Consider the following 17,538-nt stretch of genomic DNA (forward strand, 5'->3'; position numbering starts at 1 on the left):
GTCAAGGCTGTGTCCCACAATGCCATGGCTAGTCTGCAAAGGGGGTAGGAATGTGTAGCCCCCTGCTTGTTTATGTATAACCGTGGAGTTGTCCATCTTTATCAGTAGTTGTCCTGGATGAAGTAAGTCCTTGAAGGCTGTCAGGGCATTCTGAACAGCTAGCATCTCTTTCTGGTTGATATGCAGATGCATTTGTTTTGGGGTCCATATGCCCTGAATGCATCTCCCTGCCAGGTGGGCCCCACAAGCATAGTCTGATGCGTCTTTAGTTAGGGTTTGAGTAGTAGGGGGTAGAGTGAAATAATGTCCCTTGTTTTGGTGACATGTCTCTGCCCACCAAAGAAACTCCTGTTGTAGGCAGGGAATAAGAGGAATCATTGTTTCCAGACTGTGACAATGCTGACTCCATAAACTTTTTATATACCATTGAAGTTTCCTCATATGCAGTCTTGCATATGGAATTAGTAGAATGCAGGATGCCATGAACCCCAAAGCCTGCAGAATTTGTCTTGCAGATAACTGGGTTTTTGTTGCCACCTGTTTGAAGTATACAGTCAGTTGCCTTTGTTTGTCTGGTGTAAGGTAAGCCATCTGGGCAGTTGTATTCAAGCTTGCACCCAGGAATGTAATTTTTTTGAGAGGGTACCAGTTGTGATTTCTTTTTGTTTACTGTGTACCCTATGCATGTTAGAAGCCTTTTTACAAACACCAGATGGTGAAGAAGAATGTCCTTGTTTTCTGCTTGAATGAGACAGTCGTCCAAGTAGGGATAGATTTGTATGCTTCTTTGTCTGCAAAATGCAATTACTGGTGTCAGGCACTTTGCAAAGACCCTGGGCGCAGCAGATAAATCAAAGGACAGTGCAGAGAACTGGTAATGCATAAAACCTGCCTTGAAGCAGAGGTATCTTCTGCACGATTCCCTTATTGAGATATGCAGGTATGCCTCTTTTAAGTCTAGAGTCACTAACCAAGCATTCTTGCCCAGCATGGGCAGTAGCTGTTGTAAAATCAGCATTTTGAATTTTGGAATGTCCAAGAACGTGTTCAAAATCAATAAGTCCAGTATTGGTCACCAGGCATTGTCTTTTCTGGGCACCAGGAACAGTCTTGAATAAAAACCTTGTCCTTTTTCCTTTTCTGGTACTGGTTGAATAGCCCCCATATCCGTGAGGGACGTAACTTGTTTCTGAGCCTCTGCCCATTGATTTTGTGGCAGATCTGGCCAACTGTTTGGAATTGGCAAAGTATGGAAATGAAATCTGTACCCCTGGAATACTATGTTTAATACCCACTTGTCCTGGGTAATTAAATGCCAATTTTGAGCATGAAGTACTAATTTTCCCCCCAAGGGGGCTGCCAAAAGATAAGTGCTTGGTGGTGGTAGAGGGAAGTCATTGAGACTGCTTACTAGAGGGTTGTGCTTTGTTTCCTCCAGATTTGGAGGTAGAGGCACCCCATTGCTCTGACCTGTAAGAACCCTGTGATTGGTATCTAGAGCCTTTTGAGCACCTGGATTTGCCTTGTGAGGCTCTGTTGGACACAGGAAAGGACCAATTTTTAGTAGGTCAGTGCCTACTGAATCTGGGTGGCTGCACTTGTAAGAAATCTTTTACAGTTTGCATAGATTTAACTTTGTCTTCCAATTTCTTTAAAACCTCTTATGCCTTATTACCAGAGTATGATACTGTAAAGGTGCATCCAACAATTTAGCTTTAACATGATCAGGCAGATTTTGCTCCTTGAGCCAGGCATGCCTTCTAATCATAGATCCAGTAACTGTGGCCCTACAAGATGACTCCAAGGAATCAAACCCACATTGCAAAGTATGCTTTCCAACCTGTTCTGCTGCATGCAACAATTCCTGTAATTCTTTATTTTCCACACAATCAGAAATCAACATAATTTTCTGTTTCAATAAGCCCCCATAACATGCTGTTGATATTTAAGCATATGAAACTGGTAGTTTAAGGCCCTAGTTGCCAAGGTTGCAGACGTATAAACCTTCTTTCCCCATCTATCCAGCGCCCTGGAATCTCTATCAGAGGGGGTAGGATTTTTGACTGTAGAGGCCTTTACACCTTTGGGACTCTGTGAGAAAGTTTCAGGATCAGCAGCAGGATTTTTGAATAACGATTTGTGGGAGTAAGGAACCCTGTAATATCTGTCTGGCTTACTAGGAGCCAGAGGTAGGGAATCAGAAGCCATGTTTGATTCCAAAAACACATCATCAACAATGTCTAATACAGGAGGTATAGCCAAAGGCCTATGCTGAGGAAGAAGAAGGAAATCCCTAAGCCTCTTTTTTGATTCAGAGAAATCCTGACTATCCCAATGAAAATGTTCCCTTAAAGTATGCAAGTTTTCTCCAAAAGAAAAATCCTCAGGAAGAGATGCAGATGGGATGGATTCTTCTGCATCTGAGTCCCCATAGGATGGTATAGAAAATTACTGATCAGAAGAGGAATCAGAGGAAATAGAAACCTGATCTGAAGATTCATAATCAGTGTCTTGCCTAGGCCTCTTAGCAGGGGGGGGGGGGGGGTTGGGAACCCGTGATCAAGGTAATTAAGTCCTCAGCCATTCTGATCATCTGTGTTTTAGGCATAGGGGCCTGAGCATGTGCGTCATTTTTTTAGACTTAGAAGTTGTTTTTGAAGCTGGCGTCGGTTTTATATAGAAATGTTGAGGCCTGAAAACACCCTCAGAAGCCAGTGTCTGCTCAGCGGCTCTGGACCCATCCGAGGGAGAGACATCTGTGGGTTCAATACTCTGAGAATTTTATTTATTTTATTTTATTTATTTAACATTTGTTGACCGGGAAAGTCTGATTAGGTTTCACAGATCCTGTTTTCAGTGGAGGCCCGGGGAGAAATGCTCCAGAATCTCGTGGTATACCGGACTCCGCATGGGTCTCAGTAGAGGCCTGCGACTCAAAAGTAGCGGGTATCAGGGGCTGCGAAAGCACCTCACTGAGTACCGGCGAACCAGCGACTGGCTTAGGAGAAGCTTCATCATCGGTTTTGGACCTCAATGGTCTGTCTCTGTCTTTTTCTTTGCGTTTTTTTGTGAACTCCAGTAGCTGGATTGCTATCTGACAACATTTCAGGGTAATTAAATCTGGATCCAAAATATTTTGAAGCAAAAATATACCGACGCTTAGTACTGCATTGGTTAAATCTAGCACAAAACTGACAGCAAGGCACATTATGATCTGGGCCTAGGCAAGGAATACAGTACAAATGAAAATCCTTATGAGGTATTTGCTTCCCACAAGTAATACAATTATTAACTTTTACTGACATTGGTAAGGAGCAAGAAAAAGTTTCCCCAACGGGGTACTTAGCTTTAATTGAAGACTTCGGTTCTGAAACTTGAATGTGAAAATTTCAGGAGTCGGCTGACCGGCACTTGCGAAATGCTTCTGCTTTGGGCACCGCGCGGCAAGAAAGACTGAATAAAATGGCGTCAGCTGCATGTTTTATACCCCTGACGACCTGATGTCATGGAAGAGGAGACAGCAACCTACGCAGGACCCAAGACTTTGATATTCAGGCCGAATGAGGGCAACCTGCCAGCAGATTACCCAAATGTAATTACTGCAACAGTGAAACACGAAGAACATCAGCAGTTCCCTAGTAGCTCAGTGTGATGAGAAATAGCTTAGTTGTTAATTTTGCACACCAAGACGCGGTTCGAATCCAGGGAGTGGTACTAAGATGTGTGCATATCTACACACAGGGAATCAGGAATAAATGTAAAAACAGACAGGTAGTGTTAATAGATATTTTCTCCACAGGCTTTACAGGTAAGGAAATGTTGGTTGTAGCTGTATGAAGGGTATACTAATAAACTGTGTACAACTGTTCAACTGTCCCACCACATACCTGCAAATGACAGCAGGATAGGTATATACAACATGCACTCTTCCCGATACGTCTATCAAGTGTCATGCTGTCAAGGCTAGTGGTGACTGCTGCCAATAACCCTGGACACAGATAGGAAACCAGTTGAAGTATGGCAGTAGCACACTCACATAACAGCAGTTCAGGGTACCCCTCCTGTGCCAGACATGTAACCCTGACATGTACGAGTCCTCTCTAGTCATGTACCCACAGTTGTCACAGTTTGCCCCATACCATTCCAGGCTGACAGTTTAATAGGTATGTTTGTGCTACAGAAGCTATGGGCCATAGGCAGATGTAAAGTGAGGGCAGACCCATAGAGTATTGAGCAGTGCTGTTGTGGAAAACAGAAGAATAAACAGTTGGTAATTGACTTTTTTTGTCTCACCCCCAACTACTCATCTGGATCAATACTATAATTCATATATTACAGTATGTTTTTCTCCAAACCTAATCCTGGGACTTGTGTTCTATTACTGTTCATGTATTTGTTTGGTTGCATGTTAACATACCTTGTTCAAATACCATTGTTGGTGGCCTGTTGCTGTCAATGTTACTGACATGCTGTTACAATGCATACTGTTGTTCCATTTTTGCATGTGCTCATTTTGCTATGCAGCTGTTTAAAATCTGTTTTATAGGGCTAATTGGAACACCCATGGATGCTGTTATAACTAATCTTGAAATGTGCTGTGCATAACTAACTAACATATTTTTTAATACCTCATCATCCCATCACGTTTGGGAAGGCAGATCCTGGCAGATCTGCCTGTCCCACCTCATCTGGCCGTGGCGCCAGGCCTCAGCACATCTGGGACCCAACCCGGGATCTTCCTTGTCTGCTGGTCCTGCACCATCTTTGGGTGGAAATGCCTCAGGGGACGGGGTCCATCACCCGCGGGAGCAGGTGTGGACAGGAGCCTGTCACCTGCAGTCAGTTCCAGGGTCTCATGCGCAGTGCCATCCACACAGAGTTGGGGGGCACCTCACCAGATTGAGGGCTGCCTGGTGCACCTTGAGAGGCAGGCCGCCCCTTCTGTCCAGCCACCAGCACAGCCACCTTTGGGGCCGTGAAGGAGCAGTGGTGACTGCCCATGGGTGGGGACCTCAGTCCTACTGTATCCATTTTTGGGCTCATGGGCTTCGGATTCCCAACCACCTTCCCCATCAAAGGTGCTTATCCCCCAATGTGTCATATACCTCCCCTGTCTGCTATCTTGTCTGTCTGCAAATGCAACCTATCCCACCCAACCTACCTCCCTAAACATACCTACAGCCCTTCCCCAACATCCCACTCTCACCTTAAAAAAATAAAAAGGGCATCTGTCCCACAAAAAAAAAACATTGCCCCATACATAGCTCTACATTTCACCCCCAGGTACAGTGAAACTAATCAATGAACCCACAGATTACTCTGCAAATGCCTGTTGCCAACACCCCTCCCTGTGGGATGTGAGGCTGTAAATTCCAAATTCTACACATGTAATTCATAGGTGTTGCTGCCGAAGAAATGTAGAGCTATGGTCCTTTCCTACACCTGTTCTGCACATCCCTAGTTGATTTTTCATAATTTTTTACCCTCTGTTTTCCCCCATTTCACCACTTTCCTATCACCTTTTTTCTTTTCTTTAAAGAAAATTAGTGCGAGTGTAAGTGGGAGTAAGCGGTGCTAGGCAAAGTTAACAGGGCTAAACCGTCTGTTAGCATTTCTTAGCTCTGCGCAAAACCATGCAAATCCACTTACAACTGCTTAAAAGAGCTTTAATAATTCTGTCTCCATCAGCCCTTGTTCTGCCCAGCAACAAAATAATCAGCCCTGCCAAGTCTTGAACCCAGGATACTGTGCACTAAAATCACAGCAACATACCACTACACCATCTGAGCTGTGGGAATCTGTAATGCTTTTACAAACATATCATTCATTCTGGTCATTTAACATTAATGAAAAAAATAATCACTTCCTAGTCTGAAACCCAGGACCCTGTGCACAACAATCACAGCAACATACCTCTACACCATCTGGGCTGTTGGAATTTTTAATGTTTTTACAAACATATCATGCACAACAGTCATTCAACATAAAGGGGAATTATATATCTGTAATACTGTTATATACATATGCATGTATATATAGCTACCAATATATATATATATATATATATATATATATATATATATATATATATATATATATATATATATATATATATATATATACACACACATATATATAGAGATTTATTTCATACAGAGATATATAGACAGATAAGCAAACTCTTACTGCAATACATCTGCAAAACGCCCGACAAATGAGGTGGGAGGGGGGGTAAAGGGCAAACAATAGTGACAACTTTGAAATATGGCTGTCATACGCATAGAAGTCTGCTACAGTGGCATGGTGTGCTTTAACATACAATGCCAGATAGATATCAGGTCTGAAACACAAATGAATGTCATTATTTACTGATGTCAATGCTCACATCATCCCAGTGACTTCTCAGAAACCTACAACTGTTGTGGCCAACAGAAAAAACATATGAGCCATGCATCTGGACAGTGTCTAGACATCTGGACAGTGGAGAGGTATGACCACAGTCATGTAACAGAATGGAAAAACCTATGACAGCTGCCAACCATGTCACTCAGCACCTTCTGAATCACAGTAAGACCAGCATGACACTAACCCAAATCAGCTCTGGGCAATTACCCATGTAGATCCAAATATATCATGCAATACATGGATGGAACTGTAGGGAAAAGCAGATAGTGGTGCATAAATGTCCACCTACAACCATTTTCATCACAGTCACAGCAACATACCAGTACCCCAAATGAACTCTACAGTAGAATGACTATTTGAATGAACATGTCCCGATTCCCAGTCACACACTACACCGACATATACTGGCCCAATTCACAGTGTACTAGAAATCCTGAGGTGTTACAGGACATTTCTCAGTCTGTCCCTACAAACATATTTACCTGACAGACCACCAGCATCCTTAGCAGCATGCACAGTCAGATAGAATAAGGATCTGTGACGCTCACATCTTTAATCTCCCTACTCAGCCAAAAAAAATCTACACAAAACACTACTACACAATCTTGGCAGTCACTTCACATAACTCTCATATGTACATACTTCCACAGAATGTCCAGGGTGTGAGACCATATTCATGGCCACTGCCACACACCACTTCCAAGAGTCTGCTAAGTCAATGGGATGATACCTTGAGTGCAGTCATTAAATAATGATATTGCACACCTCAGACCCTCTTACTGCAAGACATCTGGACAAACCATGACATATGTGGTGGGGGACAGGGGGCTGGAAAGAGGGACATATCTCACATAATGGTGTTACAAACTGAAACAGTTGCAGTGTCACAGGCTTTGTTGTAACATAACATCCCTGAAGGATATGATGTCTGAAACACCAATGGATCTCAACAGTTACTGACTTCAATCCTCACATTATCCGATTGCTTCCACAAAAACAGACGCTGTCTGAGGAACAGACCAAACATAACAGGCAAACCACTGGGCAGTCTCTAGACATCAGGACAGTTGAGAGGTATGTCAGAGACATACCACTGTCAGATGTTAAGTCACACAAAAAATGTGTGTCCAGACAAACCCTGTTAAACTAGCAACCCTCTATGTGTATAACAGCACTACTGACTTACAATCTATACCCATTTCTGGAGCTTTGTTCCCCAAGTTGTTGGGATGTCTCCACATGTCCTGTCCTGAGAGGTATTCCCACCTACTGTCTGTGAAGCTGTAGCCCCCACACCTCCATAATGTCCTCCAAATAGGCAAGGAAAAGCAGCAAGGCCCACATGAAGGTCATAATTATAGCACTGTGTTGCTATGGCATTGGCAAATGGAAAGACAACACAGCCGCTCTGGATGGAAGTAGCAAGTGGGAGACACCGATTGGTGCAGAGGCCATCACCTGCTCATGAGCAGTACCTACAAAAGGCAAGCTGCTGCCTATGCAACACAGGTCTTAACCCATCTACACAAAGACAGACTGTGACTACACAAACCTAACCATTAGCATTGTTGTGAGTAAACTCCTGAGCACTATAACAGATATGTCAATCATGTAAGCGTGTAATGAAATGCAGAATGGGGGGGGATGCAATGATGTCAAATGGAACATTAAACACTAGGCCACAACAAGACCTGCTGGACTCACATGCTGCTGTCCAGCATGTATGGCCATTCCCATTTGCCCTGTCTGCACTGACATGGACCACATCTATGGCTCCTGAGTCACCCCAGCAAAGGTCAGCTCTCAAGTATGACTACTAATGGAGTTCCTGTTTCCAATACTGAGTGTGTCACTGGTATGCCAGCTACCTGGGATGTTGTAATTATTCATATGTCACCTGTGAATGCTACTCTGATACATGTAGTTGTCTTACAAATGTAAGAGATGTACATAGGGTATGTGCATACTACATGACAGGGTACATGTGTGTGCTGAACTGTATGTGATATACTGCACCCATACCTGACAACTGTCCAGAGTTTTGCAGATTGACTACATGTCTGCCTCATATTTGTAGTCAATGCCTCAGACAGTTGTGTCTTGCCTGGTACATCACTGGCAACCCATTAAAGACTGAAGTCATAACATATTAGCATACATTTGATTGTCAGATGTCATATACTGCAGAGTACACCTGTGAATGTGACACTGTCTTTGCTGGCAACTAAGTGTGTTTCAGCTAGCTTCATAACGTGACACTATTTACTGGCCTTTGCCCATCACTGATGTGTGCCTTTGTGTAGATGTCTTGCCCTAACAGGAGCTAGGTGTCTTACCATGAAACCCATGTCAATGCAAGTGTACCTTGTCCTGTAGGATGCTGACATTTGTGCAGTCACTGACACCTGCTTTCTAGCTGTGGAGGGGACACCAGCCTTGCCAGGTCACTCATCCCATCATACGTGGAGGCCTGCAAAGGCACATGAGGTGGAGTGCTGAACATTAGCATACACATGCACACCTCCAGGCTGGCCAAACAGTATGAGGAATGGGTGACATCCCGAGTGCAGTTAACAGTTGACAAAACACCTACTCAAATCATAGCTAGCTACAGGCCTCCAACCATGACTATGGACACTCACCATACCTACTGGGACCTGCTGAAATCTGTCAGGATTCAATCATCTACCCTGCTCCTGGGTGACTTCAAATACTCAACCATAGTGTGCCTGACCTATGCCACCTGAACATGAATGTACATAGCTTTCTCAGCTTTGTAAATGGCAATGCAGTGGATCAGCCGGTCAACACTCTGGCAGGTGGGACTCTCATGTGCCTGGTCCTAACCAACATGAGTAGCCACTGTAGCACTCCTACAGTGCCACCCCCCTTGGGAATATCTGACCACATAGTCATCACTGTTCAGGTCACCATCTCCCCTGCCCCCCCCTTTACAGTGTCAAACAGAATGAGCTGTACACAAATTACTACAAATCCCCTCAGAGCAGGCAGAAGTAGCTGTACAGCCAGTGTCCCATTTGTTAGAACTAGCAGCAGTGTCCAGGCCAATACCACAATACTATGTGGGCACCTACATAACTGTATGGACTCAGCAGTACCTGGCAAGAAAACGTCATCTCCCTCAAGGTAGGGTAAATTCCTGTGGTGGACAGCAGCAATGCACAAATGCCATAATAGGTGGAAACAATTGCTGGACGGGCCAAGAAGGAACAGGTGCCTCACTGGAAGCAAAGTCACCTTGGTCTGCACAAGCAAATAAGGGCACAGGTGATGTGCCCTAAGCCTATTTTGAGTGCATATCGGACACATCCACCAAGGCAAATCACTAGGCCTTCCACACATTTGTCTGCAATTACAGAGGCAACACACAGATCTGCTCTGTAGTAGTGGTCAATAACACCACATGCACATATGGCATAGATATAGGCAACCGGCTGCAAACAGGTGAAGTGTAAACACCACCCCCCTGTCCCCCCAATGGTAGACATGTGCATGTACAGCACATGCCGCCCTCCCCTCATCATCAGGAAGCAGATCCATAATGCCCTCTCAAAGGCAACACACAGAGGTCTCCATAGGCATGATACCATCCCTGGCTGCATCCCACATGAACACAGGCATGGGCTCTCAGATCCATTCTGCACTGTAGTTAACCACAGCCTGAGCACCTGTGTCATCCCATCTGCACAGAGGACAGCCACTGTCATCCCTATACACAAAGGCGGAGCAATCCACCAACCCAGCCAATATTATGCACCTCACCTTAACTAGCCTGCTCTGCAAGGGCATGGGAGGAAATATCAAGGACATTATGAACAGGGCCATCGGCAACATCAAAATGCCTGGGCACACATACCATGGTATTGTCAAAGGATGATCAGGCCTGTTAAACCTGACTGACCTCTCTACAGTGGTCAACAACACAAAAATGAGGGGAAGATGGTGAACAATGGCTACCTTCACCTAGCCCAATTCTCTCACACTAATCTCCAGGTGGACAGGATACATGGGCCTACACAGTTAGGAACCAACCTATAGGTTACCAGATGGGTAGATAACTGGCCCAATGATAGTACCCACTCAGTCAAAGTAGTAGAACCCACCTCTAATAGTAGATTCATCCACAATGGTGTACCCCAAGGTTCGGTCTGGGGGCCTCTACTGTCTGAGATATAAGTACCTGAGATACAGGACAATAGCAGTGGTCTGTGGCTGACCAGGTGTGTGGATGCTTGCAAGCTGCCCACTGTCTTACATTTCCCTACTGATGTGGCCATCCCCCAAGAGGCACTCACCCAATTACTGACCGGTACAAGAAGCATTACCGCAAATGGAATGCGAGGAGAAACACCACTCTCTCTGCTGTGGCAGATGTCATCCACACTAAGTATGACAGTAATAATGCACTGAGCGTGCAATCAGGTGTGAGGCGACTTGTGCACTGAGGTTGGTAGAAACCTGACAGTTTCCCACCGTGTGGGTACCATTGTACAGAAGGCAGTCTACATGGCCCACCTCACAAATATGGGTATGTCATTGGTAGGCCATAGGTAGATGTAAAGTGAGGGCAGACCTAGTATTGAGCAGTACTGTTGTAAAAATAGAGGCCTATGCAGTTAATGGACTTTTCTTCTCCCCCCCCGTCCCTCATCTGCATCACTAATTATTATTCATATACTATGGGTTTGTTTTTAGCAACCCAATGTTGGAAAACGTTACATTATTGTTCATATAATTAATTGATTGCATGTTAACATGCCTTGTTCAAATACCATTGTTAGCAGCCTGTTGCCATCATTGGTTACTGGCATGCTGTTACAATGCTTACCATTGTTCCAGTTATGCATGTGTTCTGTTTGATATGCAACTGTTTCACATCTGTTGTTTTGGGTTAACTGAACACCCATGCATGCCTTTAAAACTAATATTGAAATGTGTTGTTCATGACTAACCAATATATCTTGGAAAACATCAACACCATAGCACGTTTGGAAAGGCCGATCCCAGTGGATCCACCTGTCCCACCCCCATCTGGCCATGTCACCAGGCCCCAGCATGTCTGGCACCCACCCTGGAACTTCATCTTCTGCAGGCCCTGCACCACCTGGGCATGGGAGCAGAGATGAGCCTGTCATCCACCATCAGTTCCAGGGTATGGTGTTTAGTGTCATCTGCTCTGAGTTGGGTGAACAGCAGTGCCAGATGGAGTGCTGCCTTGCACACCTTGAGGAGCAGGTTGCCCCTCCTGTCTAGCCCCCAGCCCAACCACAGTTGGGGCTGTAAAGGTGCAGTCATGACTGCCTGCAGGTGGGGATGTCAGTCCCACCGTATCCATATGGGGACTCATGGGCCTCTGATTCCCAACCACCCTCTCTGTCCAAGGTGCTTACCCCCCCCACATGTCATACACCGCCCCCATCTGCTGTCTCGTCTTTCTACCCAACCTACCTCGCCAGATGTACCTACAATCCTTCCCCAACATCTCACTCTCACATTAACAAAAAAAAGGGGCATCTGTCCCCAAAAGAATTATTGCCAAATACATAGGTGTCCATTTCACACAGGTGTCCACTGGATACATGTAATCCAGTCCAATTGGCTTGACAAAAAAAAATCTGTTGTCCTCACCTGTCTTTGGGGTTTGAGTGTCCAAATTCATATCCAAATTATGTACAAATGCACAGCTGTTGCTCTATAAGAATTGGACAGCTATGGACCTTCCCTACACCCATCCTGCAAATCCCTAGCTACCTTTCATATTGTTTTTCCCTCTGCATGCCCCTTTCTCATCACTTTCCTATAACCCCTTTTTCTTTTATTTTAAAGGAATTAGTGCAGGTGTAAGTGGGGAGTAAGCAAGTTTGTGTTATGCTAAGTGAAGCCAAAATGGAGTAAGCATCTCTACAGTTAACCACCTGTTAGCTTCGCTTAGCATTGCACAAACCCACACAATCTGCTTAAAGCCACTTAAAACGGCTTTAATCACTCTGTCTTCATCAGCCACTGTTCTGCCTAACAACAAAATAATCAGCCCTGCCAAGTCTCGAACCCAGGACCCTGTACACTATAGTCAGAGCAATGTACCACTACACCATTTGAGCTGTAGGAATTTCTGATGCTTTTTCAAACATATTATTCAGTAGAGTCATTCAACAGTAGGGAAAAAGCTCTGTGGCATCACTCAGGTTTTGTATATATACATATACAGATATACACGTATGGAGATACATATTCATGATAAATATATTAAAGATAGACACACACACACACACACACACACACACATATATATATATATATATATATATATATATATATATATATATATATATATATATATATATATATACATAACATGTAATGCAGTCATACCTCAGAACCATACCTCTCAAACTCCTAGTGCAAGACATCTTGGCAAAGGGTGTCAAAATGGGGGGACAATGCGCCAAACGTAGGGACGTACTTTCACTATTACCACTAGAAACATAGACAGTTGCAACAGTAACAGGGTTTGTTTCAGCATACATTTTCTGAAGGATATGAGGTCTGACACTGAAATGTATGTCATCATTTACTGACAGGAATCTTCAGATCATCAAAGTGATTTACCAGAGAAATACGAATAATTTGTGGAACAGACCAAAAATATGAGCAGTAAACATGGACATTCTGAAACAATACAGCCAGTTGACAGGTATGCTCAGAACCCCTTAGTGCAACAAATTTTGACCAAGCCTGACAAAGTGGGGGGAGAAAGCCATGAACATAGGGACATATCTGAAATACTTGAGTAGATAAGCTGAGACAGTTGCTGCAGTAACACTGTCTGTTCTAACATATATTGACTGAAATAGCACAAGTCCAAGACTCAATTGCTTCTCATTAGTTAGTGACTTAAATCCTCACATCATCCCACTTGATTTGTCACAAACACACAACAGTTATGGGGACCAGACCAAAGATATGAGGAGAGAACTGGACATCCTATGAATATCTGGCCATAACATGACATTAGGGAAACCACACCGAGCTGCTAAACATGTCACCAAGCACCATCCAAACTACAGTCAGACTGATACAACCCCAAATCAGCTATGGGGAATTACACATGCATTTGCAAATATATCAGGCACTACAGATTAACAGTAGTGAAAAGAGACACCAGTGTGAAAGTGCACACCCACAACCAATTTCACCACAGTCACAGTGACATATCGGTAAGCCAAATGAACACTAGAGTATAACGAATGTGTGAATAAAAATATCATGTTTGCCTCTCACACACTACCCCTACATATACTGGCCCAAATCACAGTGTAGTAGGAATCCTGAGGTGGTACGGGACATGTCACATTCTGCCCCTACAAACATATACAGCCGATAGACCACCAGAAACTGGAGCAGCCTGCACAGTCAGATAGAAAAGAAGCCATGACACTTATATCTACCCCCTACCTACACAGCCCAACTAACATTTACACACTACACTGCTACACAATCCTGACAGTCTGTTAACAATCGCCAGACATACACAGACCTCTCAACTGTACAAATTTCCACAGAATATCCAGGCTTTGTTCTCATATATATGGCCTCTACCCCATAAAATGTCTGGCATTCTGCTACATCACTGAGATGCTATCAGGAATGAAGGCACTAAATAATGAAATACCATACCTATCAACCTCTTACTGCATGACATCTGGACAAAGCCTAACATAATTGGGGGATAGAGGCCCAGAAACAAGGGCATATTTGAAATATTGCTGTTAGAAACTGAGAAAGTTCCTGGTGTTACAGGGTTTGTTGTAATAGATATTTTCTGAGGGATATGACATCAGAAACACAAAGGGATGTTAGCATTTACTGACTTCAATCCCCAGAGTATGCTACTGATTTGCCAAGGTCAAAAACTGTCTGAGGAACAGAATAAACACAGGAGTTAAACCTCTGGCCATTCTGCAGATAGCCCTACAGTTGAGAGTTATGTCAACCACATAACACTGTCAGACTTAATATCATGCAGAAAATCCATGTCTGCACAAACCCTGCTAAACTAGCATTAATCCAACTGTATAACAGCAATACATACATTCTGACCTAGGTCTGGAACCTTCTCCCCCATTTTGCTGGGCTGTCTCCACATCTGTTGTTGTAAGAGACATTTCCAACTACCCTCTGTGATGCTGTTGTTCACACACCTGTGCACATGCATCTATGAGTAGGTGTAGCCAGAAGCCTCAAAACAACAGACATGAGATGCAAAACGGCAGGTAAATAAGCTGTACATGTTGTATACATGTGTAATCATAGTTTGTGTGCATCTAACAGACATAAATGTTTACACCTACTGGTTGTTGCATTGCCCTGGCACTGACATGGGTACTAGAATAAGCATGATGATCAGGTTGAAAATGGAGAGTTGTCCAACTGTGTTATGACCTTGTGTCCATGCCCACTACAAACAGCAATATGAGCACCTACATAGCTGTATGGACTCAACAATACCTGACATAAAACCTGCCTCCGCCAAGGTAGAGCAGTCCCATTTGCTGGACAGCAGCAATACACAAACCACAAAATTCATTGCTATATTGGCTGTACAGGGCCAAGTAGGAGCAAGCGCCAACTTGGAAGCAAGTCAACCTGTGACTGAACAAGCATATGAGGTCACAGGTTAATTACTGCAAGGCTAACTATGATAACATATTGGACACATCCACCAAGGCCAATCACAAGGCCGTCTTCACACGTCTTCAATCTCAGAGGCAACAACCCAACCCACCTTGTAATGATGGTCAATTACACCACATACACACACAGAATAGCTATAGCCAACCCGCTGCAGACAGGTTAAGGGAAAACATCACCCTCCTGTCCCACCATCAGTAGATGGATATGCACAGCACCCACACTACTCCCCTCATCATCAGGGAGCAGGTCCATAATGCCTAATCAAAGACAACATCTGTAAGTCTCCATGGGAGCTGATAACATCCCTGTCTGCATCCTACATGAACAGAGGCATATGACCCCAGCTCCATTACACACTGTACGCAAGCAAAGCCTGAGCACTGCTGACATCCCATCTGCAAGGAAGATGGCCACTGTCATCCCTCTACATGAAGATGAATGATGAATGGTGGATTATGCAATTTACTGGCCCTCATTGGGGGGAACATAACACATCAGCACCAGGAGTGCAATGCAAGCTCATACTGTGCTAATAGATGACAGGGGTATGATGTGGTCATAAGTGGTGGCTAATGCTAGTCAATGTTGATGTGCAGGTTATGTAAAAAATGTTGACCAATGTATGAGGTCCTGTGATGTGTTTCCCTGTTTATGTCTTCCAGGTGACATGCAATGTGCAAGGCAGCCAGCGTACACTGCAGATGAAACTGCGGCCATCACTGAGATGATAATCAACCACCATGGGGTGATGTTTGGCCATCACCAACAGAATCTGTGGGAGCAGACCACCCTGTGAGAAGAGCCTGTCCACAGAGTAAACAACTTAGGCCACCATGGACGCACATACTATCAGGTCAGACATCGGGCAACTGACCTGATATGTCATGTCTGGCAAAGGGCTGCTGCCATGGCCAAGGACCATTCCGCCACAGGTGGGGGTCCTGCTATGCAGGCCCCACTTATACCAAAGGAGGAGCTCCTTGCCAACCTTGAGGCAGCCACCACATGCTAGCAAAGCCAACACATGCAAGTTGTGGAGGTGGTTGGCACCCAGACCACAGGCCAGGTGCATTCAGGTAAGGCCCCAGTGTACATCAATTTAATAATGTAGCAAATTGCTTTTGTAGAGTATCTAGATGCATATGCCAGGTCAAACTACATTTGTGGGTGGGATTTTAGAATGCACACAAATGCACATCTATGGTGAAGGACAGCAAATTGTGTAGTATCAGAGCTTGCACTGTACATGTGCAGAAAAGTGGCATTCATCTTGTACCAATGCCACATGTGATGTTATTGTCCTGCTGTGCTTCACCAATACCCCAGACATGTTAAGGTCATGCATTTTACCATGCACATAACTGTTACGCTTAGCCATATTGTGAAATGTGGATGTTCACTTGTGGTGGGGTTAACTGCATTGCATCAGAGTGGTCATCACAGGGGCTTATTTGCAGGAGGTGTAACATATCTGTAGCATACCTCACAATCTGTCAGTGCAAGAAATCTGGAAAAAGACTGACAGAATGGGGGGACAAAACTAGGGACATATTTGAAAAGTAGTCTTATACAGTGCATATAAAAAGTGTACACACACCTGTTAAAATGCCAGGTATTTGTGGCATACAAAAATGAGACCACAATAATACATTTCACAACTCTTCCCACCTTTAATGTGACATATAACCTGTAGAATTCAAGTTGATAAATAAACAGACCTGTTAGGGGGAACAAGTATGAAAAATAAAATATGTACAATAACCTAGATGCATAAGCATGCACAGCCTGAAGCTAATACTTGGTTGAAACAGCGTCTGATGTAATTACAGCATTACCTTTTCTTGGGTACACACCTGCCATCAATTACAGAGACTCTTTGATTAACAATGACTAATGGTCAGCTGTCCTACTAGGCTTCTCCAGACATTTACTCACTTGCCTGCTACAGCAACAGCCATGGTTTGCAGACAGCTTACAAAGCTTCAAAGGGATCTCATTGTGGAAAGGTATCAGCCAAGAGAAGGGTTCAAAAACATGTCCACAACATTGCATATATCATGGAACATGGTGAAGACAGCCATCAAAAGGTGGATAAAATACAGGACAACAGTGACATTGCGAAGAAGTGGTAATCCCTCCAAATTTGATGAGAAGACAAGAAAAAAAACTGGTCAAGGAGACTGCCAGGAGACCTACAGCAACACTAAATGAGTTGCAGGAATCTCTGGCAACTACTGGTTGTGTACTACATGCAACAACAATCTCCCGTATTCCCCATATGTCTTGCCTATGGGGTATGGTTGGAAGATGGAAGCATTTTCTCACACCGAACAACATTCAGGACTGGCTAAATTCTGAAAAGCAATACATCAAGTCTCCCAAAAGCATGTGGGAAAATGTGTTATGGTCCAATGAGAC

This window comes from Protopterus annectens, chromosome 1.part1 (assembly GCF_019279795.1).
Source record: "Protopterus annectens isolate FY-2018-M chromosome 1.part1, PAN1.0, whole genome shotgun sequence".
NCBI lineage: Eukaryota > Metazoa > Chordata > Ceratodontiformes > Protopteridae > Protopterus > Protopterus annectens.